Raw genomic sequence first — 15,919 nt, forward strand, 5'->3', positions numbered from 1 at the left:
CGACAACCACTAGGCTATTTGTTTCTAGTGGCGCTGTGCCCCCCCGATCGGAGCCCACAGACTTTTCCCCCTGCCCTTTCTCTCCAAACAACAGCTCAGTTGACTGTAGTCCGTACGACCAGCCTATATCTACTCGCCATCGAGTTCACCTCAAGGTGAAACACAGTTTGCCTATGCTTGCTTGCCACTACACACCTCTGATCAATTAGCCTATAATTTTATGTATGCACTCCTGACCGCCACCTGCTCCAGAGAGCCGTAGCGCATCGGGTGATGCACGCACTTCGCGCTGGCCCGTCTAACCATGAGAAAAACGGTCCTAAACAACGAGTGCTTTTAGACCGTCCCGTTTGAAGGACGGCGGTGCCGTGAGTTAAAGCCTATAGGCAATAAGCTGTGACTTTCTCCCTCTCAGCCTGCACTGCTCCAGCCCCACACACACGCAGTGAGGTTTCTTTTACACACACACACGCAAGGCTGCAGCTGGAGCCGTGTTTTTACAGAGAGGTGATAGCAGCAAATATCTTTGGCTGCTTATTTTCAACTGCTGTGCTTAGCCACTAAGACCCCCAAAATCCGGCGATTTGTCCAATACAAATCTTTTACATTGCTTTCAATTCACACAGAAGCTCCACTTCACTGATGCTCTTTCTTTAAGGTATCTCTAAACATGAGCTGTGTATGCCTGTATGGCACTTCCGTCCCGAGCAGCATACACAGAGGAAATAAGCCAGGACTGAGTCCCCAGACACTGATTCCCTGGGTTTATCATCCCCAAATGTTCATTAACCAAAAGGAAACGCAGCCGCTCAGTTTCACAGGTAATTTTAGGATACCGTCAATCACAGATTCTGATAAGGCAATGTCCAAAGTAGATTTGAAAATCACACTTACCACAATCTGAAGATCTGTTGGCATCCTGCCGACAACGCCAATTTGTAGATGAAACTTCTGTGTAGCTATGCAGTGGGAGTCACCGACTCAGGAAGGAGACACGGGAAGAGCAGTAGCTTTGATGTCAAACACATGATGGTTTATTTGGAGTTAAACGGCCGGAGGATTCACATCACAAGTCCAAGAGTCAGAGGTTCTGACTTCACGGTAGAGTTGCCACGTCAATTCTGGAGAGCCTCTCTCTTGCCAGCCCATCTAACTGGTTTCGCAGAGAGTAAACAACATATTTGAGGAGATAGCCTAAACAGTGTGGGAACACAGAGCTACTTGCCTCGGACACCTATGACCTCGAAGATTTTACCTTGGAGTCCACAAATACAGAGAAGGAAGTGTCCCAGTGTACCCACAACACAGACCATCTGTATCCCAGTATTGACCGGTCACAGAATGGGAACAATAACATTATTGGCTAAGCCGCCTGTGTCCTTAAAGAAGGTAAACAGACATCGAGGTTTGTCCTGTATGTTACAAATTGGCATGATAATTGATGATGATAATTATTTCCACAACACCTTCGAACTCTTGGCGGATGGGTATGTGTTTTTGAAGGGTTAATCCGCCGTCTGTGTCGGAAGATGTGTTTGGGAATATTATAACCGCGACCTGTAAGGACCTTCCTTCGAACTCTTGGCGGATGGGAATGTGTTTTTTTTAAGTGTTAATCCGCCGTCTGTGTCGGAAAAAACGGTATGAAACTGATGTGAATTAATTGATGAATGGAAAGTTGAATGCGCTTTTTATTGTCACCGGTCTTTTTACGAGGAAATACCTCTAAATTCTATCGGGAGAATTTTAAAAAGTCACAACTGAAATGGGCAGTTGAAATTAAAACATTTTGGTAATAAATGTAAGACTGTGAATTAAAGTTTCATTTGAACATGATCACAGCACGGTGTTTTTGTTAGTATGATTATAATGTTGTGAGAGAGAAGGAAAAAACCCTGTATTAGTTTGGACCTATTTTTCTTCAAATAAACTGACTCCCAACTGTTGGATTGGGATCCTTTAAAAGACACCTGTGCCCTCCTCTCCTGCGTCAAAGGTAAGATTGCACCCTGCCACACACACTTAGGTAGGAGCACACTCCATTTACTGATATCAAAATCCTTCGGGATCGCTTAAACAGATTAAAAAAGAGTTGTCTGAATTGAAACAGCAGTTAATTGAACCTGGTTCTTCGGGGGGGTTAGGAAGAGGTGAGATCTTGCTGACGTTGGTGGATCTGAGCCAAGCAGCAAACTTACATAGACTCAATAATCTTCGGAAAGGTCAATTAGGAGGTCAGAGTAATTTACCGGAATAAATTATCAGGACCTCTCAAAACTCTAAACAAATGGGTTAGTTTGTTTTCAATCAGTTCATTGACAGAAATGTTATTGCAAACTAGTTGGAGTTTGAGTCCAAATTTGAATTGTTATCAATAAATAAATAAGAGCATGCCCCATTCATTTGAATACAACACAAGCGGATTCTTTTAACTTCATGTAGAGTTGGGTGAGGTACTTATCCATAATAGCAAAGAGGCTATGTAGCCTATACTGCAATTTCAGTGTACACTACATTTCTGGTACTTTTCTATATTGCTTGGCTACCACTGCCTTGATCCCTTACCAGCTCCTTTTCCAGCATTTAGCTTCATGCAGTGGTGGCTTGACAGGCATACTGTGGGTGATACTCTGACTAAAAGTACCTCATACCACCCCACTTTAAACAATGCACCTCTATTAATATCAGGAACATGTGAGAGACGTATTTTAATGGTTTGAATCAATATCCTTTTAGTGCATAGTGTCGACCAAGCTCCAAAACATTGAATCTTCCTATGCAACGGAACTGGGTAGAATATTTCTTCAGAACCTGGTAAAAGCATACATACATATCTATTATATATAGATATATAGTTCTATTTTTAAATCAGAGAGTATTGTAATTTACAATCTACATGCCAAAGCAAGTAAAGTAACTTTGGTAATTTTTCCAGAGATGACAAACCTCGATAGTCTTAGAGATTTAGGTTGCCTTCGAGATATAGAAAATGCAAATCATGAGGCTCCTGTAATCTCACTTTACATTGTGCTTTAATGATTTTGATAATGATATTAAAACATTATCAATGGGCCTAGAAGTGCAGGGCCCCTTTGGGGTGCTTTTTGGGGTTTCTGAAGTGAGTCTGGGCCCTACGGTAGTCTTCACTTATATAAATAAAATGGCTTCCTGGATTTATGGAAGGCTTCAGAAGAAAGTGGAAATTCTGATGGGCCGTCAAACCGAGATGTTTTCATGTAAAGGGTGTTTACAGTAACTGTATGATAAAGGTGCAACGTATTTAGCACACCCAAACATCCTCATTTCTACAGGCGCACCCTTATGTGAAAGAAGACACACTTCCATAGTGTTCCACGGAGGACGAGGACAGCTGTGAGGTTTGTAATGTGCCACTATTTGCATGTTCACAGAACCACTGATCCAAATAAGTTCATGCCCAATGCTGCACGCTATGTGAATGCTCTCTTATCCATGAAGCAGATCCTCCATAAACACTGTTTTTAATGGGATCCTAATGGTGTATCCTTTGAACAGGAAATCCTAATATCACTGTAAATATTGTAGTGAAATATGAACTCTCACTTGCAACTTTCATCTACTCTTTTGCTTCTGACAGAGTGGTTTTGTATCACGCTTTGGAGATAAGCAGGGCTTGGAGGGCCAGGTGAAGAGCTGCTGGACTATGCTGGCCCTCAGCATCATAGATAGATATAGATATATCTATGCTCAGCATCCTCACCTACTTCCTGTGGAAGAGAATGATTTAGCCAGCACTGCCACCTAGTGACCGTTCACACTAACTGCAGGAGTGAGCTGCCTGCCATCCGAAAGTCACTTCATCTCTCTTTTAAAATTGTGTAAAAAACATGTTAATCAGTACTAATTTACAGAGGTGGGATTAACTAAGTACATTTACTCAAGTACAATTCTGAGATACTTGTATTTTACTTGAGTGTTTACATGTATTCTACTCCACTACACTTCATAGGTAAATCAGGTACTTTTACTCCCCTAAGATAAAGATAAAAAGATAAGATATATTTTATTGATCCCAATTTGGGGAATGTTTTTGTTTAAGCAGCATGTAAACAAGGCATTGCATACAATGTGAAGATGAAAATGAGTACTAAATAAACAGACATAAGCATAAAATATAAACATCTCAAAATAGAAAATAAAAACAGAACTTTAACTTTAAAGTAAAATATATACATAATGACTGTGGAAGATATAAATCAAAAGACTGTCTGTCAAATATACACTATGCGGGGCCAATTGCAGCTAACAAAATATAGTAGTATCATATTTATTAACATGGTTAATTGGAAATTAAATTAAATATCAATGTACCGTGTGAAAACACTATGTACAGAGGGACAAATGTAAAATCCAGTTATCAAAGCAACATATAGGAAACCATGGAGCTGTGTGTTCTCTGCTGTCAGAGGTTAGTGTTGGACAGTCAGGAAGGACTTCCTGTACAGAGGAGCTGCAGCAGTCTGTTGTTCTGCATGTATTTAATACCTTTAGTTACTTTACAGATGTGGATGAATGATGTGAAATACAAATAACTCTTAAATCAGACTTTAGTTCCACCTGGAGTAAATCCACCAGCTACCCTGCAGTATACAAAGTCATTAAAACTAGCTGCACCTTTACCAGCTTTGAGAACACTTTCATGATCAATCATTATAAAACACATCATATATATTATTCTGAAATGGTAATACTTTTCTACTTTTACTTGAATAACATTTTGAATGCAGGACTTTTACTTGTAACAGAGTATTCCTACACTTGGGTAGTTATTTTACTCAAGTACAAGATCTGGGTACTTTTCCCACCTCTGGTAATTAACCTATAGAAATCAGTATAATTCATTACTCCAGGGGATAAGGTATACTATTGTATACAAGTCTGTTATTTAAAGAACATCTAAGCCTTTGGAATAGTCACGAGGAAACCATTGTTTATGCAGCATGTGAACTGTGATCTGGAATATGTTTCTTTTTAAACTGTCATGTTCTGCTGGTTTACTTCCTTTATTAAAAAATGCATTTGTGTTACTCCTTTGTTCATACAGCCTATTTAAAACAACTTGTGAATTATTCAAGATACACAATATGAGCATATATATGATAGACAAACACATTGATATCTTTGTGGCTACACTTGAGTGCACTTTCTGGAGAAGTTAGGCAGGTGGACTCTATGTACAGTGTAATGTATCAGCTGAAAAAACACCTTAGCCTACATGCATTTCCAATACGTCTTCAGTTTTGTTTTTATCATAATCAAGTGAGTCAATTCATTAAAACCAGAAAGATTTTGTATACAGTTTAACCTTTATTAACCAGAACAGCAGCCAGAACACTGAAAGAATTTGGAAGATTACATTTTAAGCCAACATTAACAGCAGCAGAACAGTGAAAGCTGAAAGAACATTACAGTTATAGCCAACATTAAAAGCAGACATAACACTGAATGCTGAAAGGACTTGCAACCTTACATTTTTCTCTTACATTAATTAGAAAACAATTTGGAAAGTGATATTTAGGCCAGATCTTCATCCCCGTCCTCCTCGAACTCTCCCTCCTCCTCAGCAGTGGCATCCTGGTACTGCTGGTACTCTGACACCAAGTCATTCATGTTGCTCTCTGCCTCAGTGAACTCCATTTCATCCATACCCTCACCGGTGTACCAGTGGAGGAATGCCTTTCGTCCTAAATAGAGCTGTGAACTGCTCAGAGATGCGCTTGAACAGCTCCTGGATGGCCGTGCTGTTGCCGATGAAGGTGGCAGACATCTTGAGGCCACGGGGAGGAATGTCGCAGACAGCGGTCTTCACGTTGTTGGGGATCCATTCAACAAAGTAGCTGCTATTCTTGTTCTGCACGTTCAGCATCTGCTCGTCAAACTCCTTCATTAACATGCGGCCACGGAATATGGCAGCCACTGTCAGGTAGCGGCCCGTGACGTGGGTCGCAGGCACCCATCATGTTCTTGGCATCAAACATTTGCTGGGTGAGCTCGGGCACAGTAAGGGCTCTGTACTGCTGGCTGCCTCTGCTGGTCAGGGGGGCGAAGCCTGGCATGAAGAAGTGCAGACGGGGGAATGGCACCATGTTTACAGCAAGCTTACGCAGGTCAGCGTTGAGCTGCCCAGGGAATCTGAGGCAGGTGGTGACGCCGCTCATGGTTGCAGAGACCAAGTGGTTCAGATCACCGTAAGAGGGAGTTGTGAGCTTGAGTGTGCGGAAACAGATGTCATACAGGGCTTCATTGTCAATGCAGAAGGTCTCATCTGTGTTTTCTACAAGCTGATGGACTGATAGTGTGGCGTTGTAGGGCTCAACAACAAAAAAAGTGTTAACTACAAATATCATTGACGTTTTAATACAACATTACTAGTTTGTGGTGCTTTTCTCTTTTTCAATGACAGTGCTCAACTTTTACGCATTGCAGTGGCTGCCGAACGAACAATGGTGATACAACCAGGGGTGCACATAACTGGTATGCAGGCAGTGGCGGTGCCAGGACATTTTCAGTGGGGTGGCCAGGATGGAACCAGTGATCATTTTGGGGTGGCATTGAAATCACTATTATATGAACATAAAAATACATCTCAGGGGTTATTTAAGGAACCTACAACACACCTCTACATTATTTGGGATTAAGCTAGTGGTGGAATAGATCAAATAATATCCAGTATATCTAACTATTTTTTTCTTATTCCCGCAGGCAAAGTAACAACGAAGCTTACATTGTACAAATGTAGTGCAATATACAGACTGTTTAGCTTATGGTGATCAGCAGCACTATGAGCTCATTCTCTCAGGAATACAGAGACACACACACATCATTTAAATAAGAGTTTTTAAATTAAATGATTGGTTAAGAATAAACATCCTAAAGTAAATAACAATAAACAATAGCCCTTAACCCTGTAAGGCCCCCAGTTGTAATTTTACAACATTACTTTAAGCTATCCAAAAAAGTCAGTAAATGTTTTTGTTTTTTTAAAACACTACATTTACATAGTCAAACGGTCCTTTTGTTCAGCCTCACAATGCTATTGGGTAGTAAATATGTTTATAGGTCCTGCCCTCTGGCCATACACTCACACAACCAGGTGCGCCGCCAGGGATTTTGGGCCCCATGAAAATATATCACATTGGGCCCCACCACCAGGCACAGGCCACGCCAACCAAGCACAATTGCTGTAACCACACGCAAGGTTTATTAGAAAAATAAACCATTAGAAAGTAGTATTTGATTTGGGCATTGTTCCCAAGAGATAAAACAAAAAACGATATGTTAACACTTTTCTCGTTCTTAATATAGACTATATTTAGGGTCGATATTGACTTTACTTTAAAATAGCAGATCACTGTGACCGGATATAGTTCGGCTTAGTGAACGTGTGTCTCTTCCTTGGAGGAGCAGCATCGGCCGGACTCCGCTGCTCTTCCGTGCAGAGTCTGCAGCGGTGTGTGTCAGCGACTTGCAGTCAGGGGAGGCACGGATTGGCTATCGGGAAAGTCGGGATAAACGCTGCGGCTTTCTAGCTATTACTTAGCATGTGGGACCGGACAGCTTTGATCCCCATCGACAGTGGCGATTCTAGAGTCTGTGGGCCCCTTGAACCTTTCATCACCATCAGTGGCGCCCCAACACACTCTCCCCCCCCCCCCCCCCCCCCCCCCCCCCCCAGGCGGAGCAAGGCAACGAAACTTAAAATAAGAAGCAGCATTTTACGGCGCGCTATGCATGGGGCCGCCTTGAGGGGGTTTCCCGACATGTCGCTGCAATACAATTAAAGGGTGTTTCATGTTATCGTTGCTGTGGACCTTCTTAATAACTTGGAAAATGCCGTTTAATACTTTTTAATAGCCTTAATTTTTGCTAAATTGATTTATCAACTTTTAATACTTTTTAGGACCCCGCGGACACCCTGAATACTAACTGCACAATATTTACGGACAGTGAGCTGTGAAAATATAACACTGTGCAAACGTTGAACATTCTGCTGCAGTAGAATTCACTATTTGATATAAGACTAACATTCCTGACAATAGATCTCAATAGTCATCTTTTATGGTGTACATGCCTTTTTAATAATAACATTTTTGAATGGAACATTCTCAACATGAATGCATAAATCCAAATAAATATAACTTAAATATGTGGAAAAATACTGCGTTTGAAATGTATAATTGAAATTAGATGTTAGCTTTTTGTTTTGCTATATATATATATATATATATATATATATATATATATATTGTATTCCAGTCTCCCTTCAGATATGTTAAGTGGCATTCAACACCTCACCTCCTTCAGTTGGGAGAAAAGCTGGTTCAGGTTCAGCATTATGGGGGGACAGGGCTGCTGAGCCTAAAGATGGATCTGTTGGTCCTGGCACCAGGGGGAGGGACAACTGATTTAGTATGAATAGTATGGCGTTATATTTGTGCCTCTATCCTGAGCACGCAATGAAACATGTTGAGCATAGAAAATGCGATTGAGCGCGCACTTGAACATTTTTGAGCACAGGGAAATATATTTTCTCTCATAAAACTCCTGCTCCGTGCGCAAGCAGACCGCTGCACGCACTCTCTCTCCCTCGCTCGCTCGACCTCTCCACCCTGTGCGCGCTCAGCTTTGCCTGCGCTCGCTCAAGTTGTCACAGCATTACAAATGTGCCACAAAACCAACCAATCGGAGAACTCGAGAAGGTCAATTCTGATTGGCTGGTCTAGCGCCATGTAGAGAGAAGAGTTGCGACAGCGGAAGTCCAAAATGCTTGATCGTCACGTGGTTCAGAGAGACTCAGAAAGTTCCCGGAAGTTCGTGGCGGGCCATTTGAATTACGATTTGAACGCATTAATAACAGAATAGAAATGCAATTTTTGGTAATTAGTGGTCAATAAAGGTTTTGATTTGCAATATGTATACAACATATCGATATGTGTATGTAGTTACATCAATGTGTTTTGTTTTTTAAAGTAAAATGTGCTACTATTTGAGGATTAAGATAAAAGAAGAAGTAGCCTACTTTATTGATACCAATTGGGGAAATGTGTCAGGATTATTATGTCATGTCACGTTTCTATGTCTAGGTGTGTGTGTTTTTCCGTTCTCCTTGTCATGTTTCCTCCCTGTATATTGTTTGGTCTTTTTTCCTTGTGTTTTCATGTCTGTCGTTAGTTTCCCTGGTGTGTCTAATTTCCTGATTGTTTTCACCTGTCACTCCTTGTGTGTCTCCTGTGCTCATCAGTGTCAGCCCCGCCCCTGATTGTTCCCACCTGTGTCTTGTTACCCTGTGTTTAAATTCCCCTGTCTCCCAGTGTCCAGTGTCAGTTCATCTTGTCTATTGTCATGGTAAGGTCTATGCTCCTGGTACTCATGAAAGGTTTTTGATTCCTCACTGCGTGAGCGCCTTCATTTTTTGTTCTCTGGTTTTTGTCATCTCGACTAGATTTTTGGGGGTTACCTTTTTGTTCATTTTGCCAGTCATGGAAAAATAAAGTATCTTACAATACTTTACCTCTGTCTCCCTGTCTGCAATTGGGTCCAACATCCTAAGTGCCTGAGATCGTAACAAAATGTTTACGCTGCAGCAGCAAAAGACAAGGCATTGTACATTAGAGGAGTTAAAAGACTAGAATTAAACAATCGAAAATGTAAACATCTTAAATGCATTAAAAATGTAGAAAATATACATAGATAGTGTGAACAGCTATCTTACCTGTTAACATATACATGCTAACGTTGCCTTGGTTACAGAGCCTGTTGCTGTTGTTTATTGCTTTGAATTCTTTAAAACAAATATTATCTTCTTAAACTTGTATGGTAGTCAAGAACATCACATCCTAATGTTTATTGATATATTTAGAGGGATGGGAAGGAAGGTTTCAAAATTCAGATTAGAATGATTTCTACCATTTCTTTAATTCATGGTGGTTTCAGTAATCCCCTGGGCCCAGGAGTTCAAAACTTTTAATCCCTATCTGATCAGATCAGATTTGGATTTTGGGGAGTTCAAAACCAAAAAACAGGATTAGGATCACTTTGATATCCGATCAGATCAGGAAATCCAATCCAAGCTTTAATCTGGATCAAATCTTCAAAATGGTTAGTTCAAACCGACAACACAGGATTGGGATCAGTTTGATCCCAAAAAACTGGATTATCCTGATCCCACCAGAGGGGTGGATTAGCTGAGCAAAATGTACTGTACCATTTATTTAAAAATGTTTCAATATAAATAAGATGGCAAAGTTTGTTAACTAAAATAATATACCATTTTTAGCCTTCATGGCAAATCAATTTTATTTTTCATTTTTTGGTCACGTTTGTGGTGGCCTATTTTGTTTTCAACTTAATGTTGATGACATAAATGTTTATGCTCATGAAAGTATCACAACAAAGATTGTCAATCACAAATGTAATTTAGATTAAAGAAAAGATATCTTCAACAAAAAAAAAGTCCATCATCTGTCATCACCTTTCAAAAGTAATTGTGAACAATAGATGTCTGCAATGTGGTCTCTTGTCTTCCTTGTATTATTTTTCATGTCCAATGGCGGTGGTGGAAGGTTCACCTCTGCTCCGCGCGTCCCTTGATGACTGATGAGCTAGTCAAATTTACAAAAGAAGGAACTCAAAGCACCAGGATAGAGGTTAAACAATAATCTGTTTTAATTGTAAAAGCAACAATACAATACAGAGCACTCTGCAATAGTACCAAATACAGAGCGCTCCGGGCTCAATTCCTACCACCGTGTGATATACGTACCACGACAGCCAGTCAGGAAAAGAGCACCGACTGTAAGAATGTTACAGTATTTAAACACATTCTGTGGGAGGAGTTGTGTTGGTTGCTCCTCCCTAGCTATTTGTTATTGGCGATTTTACTTCTGGGCGAGCTAACCAGTGAGTTGGCAGTTCTCCATTGGCCAGTTTCACTTCTGGGCGAGCCCTAGACCGTGAATCAGCAGTTGTTGATTTCATCTGTTTCTCCATCGCCTGTGCGTGTGTATGTGTGTATCTCTATGTCCCTCTGCCCTCAGGCAGTCCCATAACAATGCTTTGGAGTCATGATAGAACACACAGTCATTCCCCTTTAACGCACACACATCTGTTTAAGCCAACTACTCCAAAATGTTGTGGCAATTTAGTACTCATAACATGAAAGAATAAAACAGAGAGAAATCAATAAAACACAAACACAGGTATAGTTGAGCAGTAATTATAGCCATGTTTTCCAAATAGTAGAACTTTACCGCAGGTTTTAAAGCACACTCATTTCATCATCCAACCAACCACACAAATGTCACATGTTTTCCCCTCTGAAAGCTATGCTTGTATAGGTTTTAAACGTCCCTGTCTTATGACATCTTTAGGATTAGTTAACTAACAAAGGTTAACTGTTCTCATACCCTCAGGCCTTCTTTGAACTTCCTTCCACCCGAAGTCAGCTCACAATAACATGAATGCATCTATTGATAACTGGAGGACCATTGTCTCTCTAACTGTGTGACTCACATCATCTCATGACTTCTTCAAATATCTGGAAACTGTAATCAAAGTATGTTATATTTGAGAAGGTCCAAGAATTGACATATTTTCCTCCTCTTATTAATTTAAGTTTTCAGATCATACAGAAAACTCTTACAGACAACCTACTGAGTTCTGCCCTCGAAAGCCCAAAATGACTTTCTAAAAAATACTTAACGGGTAATCATTTTACTCAAGGCAGAAATCACAGGCTGTACTGTACCTTACCTACTCACAAATAGCCAAAAAACCACCCTTTGATTATAACACAAAGTGGAAGAAAAGACCATTTGCGCTAATCTACTTCTACTTAAAAGGAGACATCATTTAAAAACCTCAGTATGCTTAAGAGGAAAACATCAATTTGTCCCATTCAAGTTTAACACACATCCTATATATCAGGTGACATAAAAATGAATATACCAGAAATACGCTGTATTAAACTTTCTGCTTAATACGTTATTTTAATACTTCAATGGCGATCGGTAGGATTAAAGCACTGATATTCAGGATCTAGTCATCTTCAAAAATCATAATCTGGATCAGGCTGATCCTATCCTGAATTGCTTTGAACTCCAGGGACAACATCTGGCCAACTTGTCTGATCCTGGATCACAACAAATGGGATTTCAAAATCTGATCGGATCTAATTGAGATTAAAGGTTTTGAACTCCTGGGCCCAGGTAATTGAGGACATAAGTAATCTAAATGACTAATGTAATCTTTATGACTTTCAGAAAGGACAGGAGACCGACAGGTGCCTATCAATGATTGTCAACTGACAGCACAATGAGTCAAAGGACTAGCAGCAGCAGCATGATGATAAATGTGTTGTTTTAGGAACATCCATGTAAATAAATGGAATTTAATAAACATTGAATAGCAGTATCTTGCAGTTTGTCTGTGCCTTTTCCTCCGTGTTGTCCTGGCATATAGTCTCCACCATGGTTTGCTGTGCTGCCGAGGGACGCTCCAATCGTTCCGAAAAAATAGTAAGAATGTACGGCTTCCCCACTGACACAGAGAGGAGGAAAAAATGGCTAGCTCAAGTCAGCAGGAGCAACTTAACTATCAAAACAGACAACCGCAACAAAATATGTGAGGTAATCATATTCAAACACTGCATTTGCACTTTTTCACAAAACGAAGAACACACCATTGGGAAGCTTAATGTTTGGTTTAATACAAATAACAGGGAAAGGCTTGAACAACTCTGAGAGTTGAGACTCAGGGTGAGGGTCTCAGTGCAGGTATTCAGGCTCCATTGAATCCCCCTCTGGTTCTTGTGCTGAAAGAGGGAGAAACAGACAGGAGAAAGGGTTATACACACCTATTGGATGGGAAATTGCCTTGGGGAGATAAGGTGTGGTCTTTGTTCCCAAATGAAGTTATGGAACTTTATTATTTGTGAGTTTAACAAAGTATGACAAATGGCATCAGTAATGGATGTGATATGAATTTGTATAAAGTTGTCTCACATTCTTGGTCTTATTGTGTAATGAGTGTATACATGTCCAGTAAGTATTTCCCAATACTGTGCATTCAACCACTATGGGATATGTGTATGTGTGTGTGTGTGTGTGTGTGTGTGTGTGTGTGAGAGAGTGTGTGAGTGAGTGTGTGAGAGAGTGAGAGAGTGACTCTGCAGGCACATTTTGATGCAGACCAGTTTGTCAAGACCAAAAAGGGCAAGACTAGGCTGAGAGCAGATGCTATTCCCAAAGAGAGGACATGGCTAGTGAGGAGAGACAGGGAGAGCTGACACCACCCAGTCAGCATACGAGGGAACCAGCAGCCAGTCAGCATACGAGGGAACCAGCAGCCAGTCAGCATACCAGGGAACCAGCAGCCAGTCAAACAGATCTATTAAAAAAATTAAAGAGACAAGAAGGAATCACCAAAAAAGCAAAGGCTGCACTAAGAAAAATAAGGAAGGAAAATGCAGCTCTCAAGAAAACAATGAAAATTAGGGACAACAAATTTAAGAAAACGTTTTCAAAAGACCAACTTAAGGCATTGGGCAGACTTACCACAAAGGGGATGAAATGGAACAATGAGACAATTAAGAAGGCTTTAAACATTTGCTTTGCGTGCAGACCAACGGGTTACAAAACTCTGCAGGAATTGCAGATTCCCCTGCCAGGAATAAGAACACTGCCAAGAAGAATGCAATGTGTTAAGTTTGAGCCTGGTGTGTTGACAGAGGTCTTTGATTTCCTAAAATTGAAGGCAGATAGATTGACTGACCTTGAAAGGGAGTGTGTGTTGACCTTGGATGAAATGGCAATCACACCAAGTGTGGAGTTGGACATGATTACAGGCAAACTGTACGGTGATGTGACTTTACCAGGTCACACAGGGGTGGCAACACATGCTTGTGTGTTTATGTTGGCTGGAAACACAACACGGTGGAAGCAAGTAGTGACATATCATTACACTGGCAATTCTACCAATGGAACAGAGTACAGGCCAATCATTATTGAGGTAATACAGAGGGCAGCATCCATAGGGCTACATGTGCTTGATGTCACCACCGACATGGGTAGCCCTAACCGAGCCATGTGGAAATCCTTTGGGGTGGACCAAAATAAAACATCGGTGCCACATACAGCAACACCAGACAGGCAGCTTTATTTCATGCCCGATGTCTCACATCTGGTAAAAAATCTAAAAAGTGCCCTTGTCCGTGGGCAGGTCTTCATAATTCCTGAGGATATTGTAAACAGAGAGAACCTCCCCTCTCGCGAGGTTTCAGTGGTCCCAATTAAGGACTTATTGACCTTTCAGGAAGGGATGGCCTTAAAAATAGCCCCCCATCTTTCAGCTGCAGCCATCGAGCCAAGTCACTTTGATAAGATGAAGGTTGGTCTTGCTCTAAATGTGTTCAGTAAGGCTACAAGTGCTGGGCTGAAATACATGGTGCAGCAAGAAAACCGCCCTCTGTCATACCTGACGACAGCGTGGTTCCTGGAGCAGGTTGATCGTTGGTTTGATCTCATGTCATCTCGCCATCCAATTACAGCCCTGAGCAGTCTCAAGATGGAGGAGTACCAAAAGGCCATCACCGTCCTCCAGAACATCGTCCATCTGTTTCGTGGGATGAAGATTGGTCAAAAGGGAGGTTGGAAGCCTGTTCAAACAGGGGTGATAATGGCAACAACATCAATTTTGGCCATACAGGAGGATATGCTAACACGAGGACACAGGTTTGTGTTAACGTCAAGGTTCACACAAGACTGCCTTGAAAATACCTTCAGCTGTGTGAGGTCTAAAAATCCTGTCCCAACTCCAGTGGAATTCCATCATGCACTGATAATCATATCTGTGGGGCAGTTCCTCACCACCATCAGCTCTGGGAGCTATCAGGAAGACCACAGTAGCTTTTTGGCAGACTTCCTGGACACAGTGGAGCAAAATATCACTCCATCAGTCAGAGTGGAACAGCTGATGGAGGTGAACAGAGCAGCAACTCACCTCACAAAAACTGAGAAATGTATTCTCTTCCATCTTGCAGGCTACATCGTCCACAAAGTCATCAAGTTTGCCAGCATCTGTGAAAAATGCAAAATTGCAACAGAGCACCATGATGAGAGTCCTTCTGGTAACATCACTGTCCCTCCACTTGCAACATCACTGCCCCTCCACCTGCCAGCACCACTGCTCCTCCACCTGCCAGCACCCAGCCAACATCCCTGCTCCTCCACCTGTAACATCACTGCCCCTCCACCTGCCATACAGTAGGTTATTAATATACACTAACAAGATTACTTATATAATACAGTGATAGAATACATGTTTAGTATGCTTACTTATATACAACAGTAGTATTAAACGTACCTTGTGTTTTCACTCTCACTTAGGTCCCTCTCCATTTGCCATCATTTCAAAATCAGCTGAGCTGCAACATAATACAGACCGGTAATAATCAACAGAATACACTCACCCATAAGTTACGTTTTTGTTTACTGTTTGGAAGTCTCAAATATGCACTCTAAATTCATATCAATAGCGATGTATCACACACATAGCTCTCTTCCTTATTATTGTATAACGTTAACTTTATTATACTAGCTTGTAGGCCTACTCCAAAATGGAGATCGTAATTTCTCCACCTCCACTCATTACAATCACACGTGCCAATGTTATATTTAACTAATATTATATTCCTCCACCCCACAAAAAAACCACGTTTAGAAGCCCTTTTTCTCTAATTCCACAACGTTGGGTTGAAATAACATTAGGAGAACGGATTAATAGGCTATGCATGGTTAACGTGTGTTGCTAACTTTTTTTAGCCTAATCTGTTATCTGTAAACGTTCCCTAAATCTACTGATTTAGGGATAATCCACCAACATC

General features: G+C 41.0%; 1 pseudogene; it reads right to left on the minus strand.

Annotated features, from left to right (window-relative positions):
• Window positions 1-5,465: 5,465 nt before the first annotated feature.
• Window positions 5,466-6,353, minus strand: LOC117542262 (annotated as a pseudogene).
• Window positions 6,354-15,919: the final 9,566 nt, after the last annotated feature.

Source organism: Gymnodraco acuticeps, unplaced genomic scaffold, assembly GCF_902827175.1.
Source record: "Gymnodraco acuticeps unplaced genomic scaffold, fGymAcu1.1, whole genome shotgun sequence".
Lineage (NCBI taxonomy): Eukaryota > Metazoa > Chordata > Actinopteri > Perciformes > Bathydraconidae > Gymnodraco > Gymnodraco acuticeps.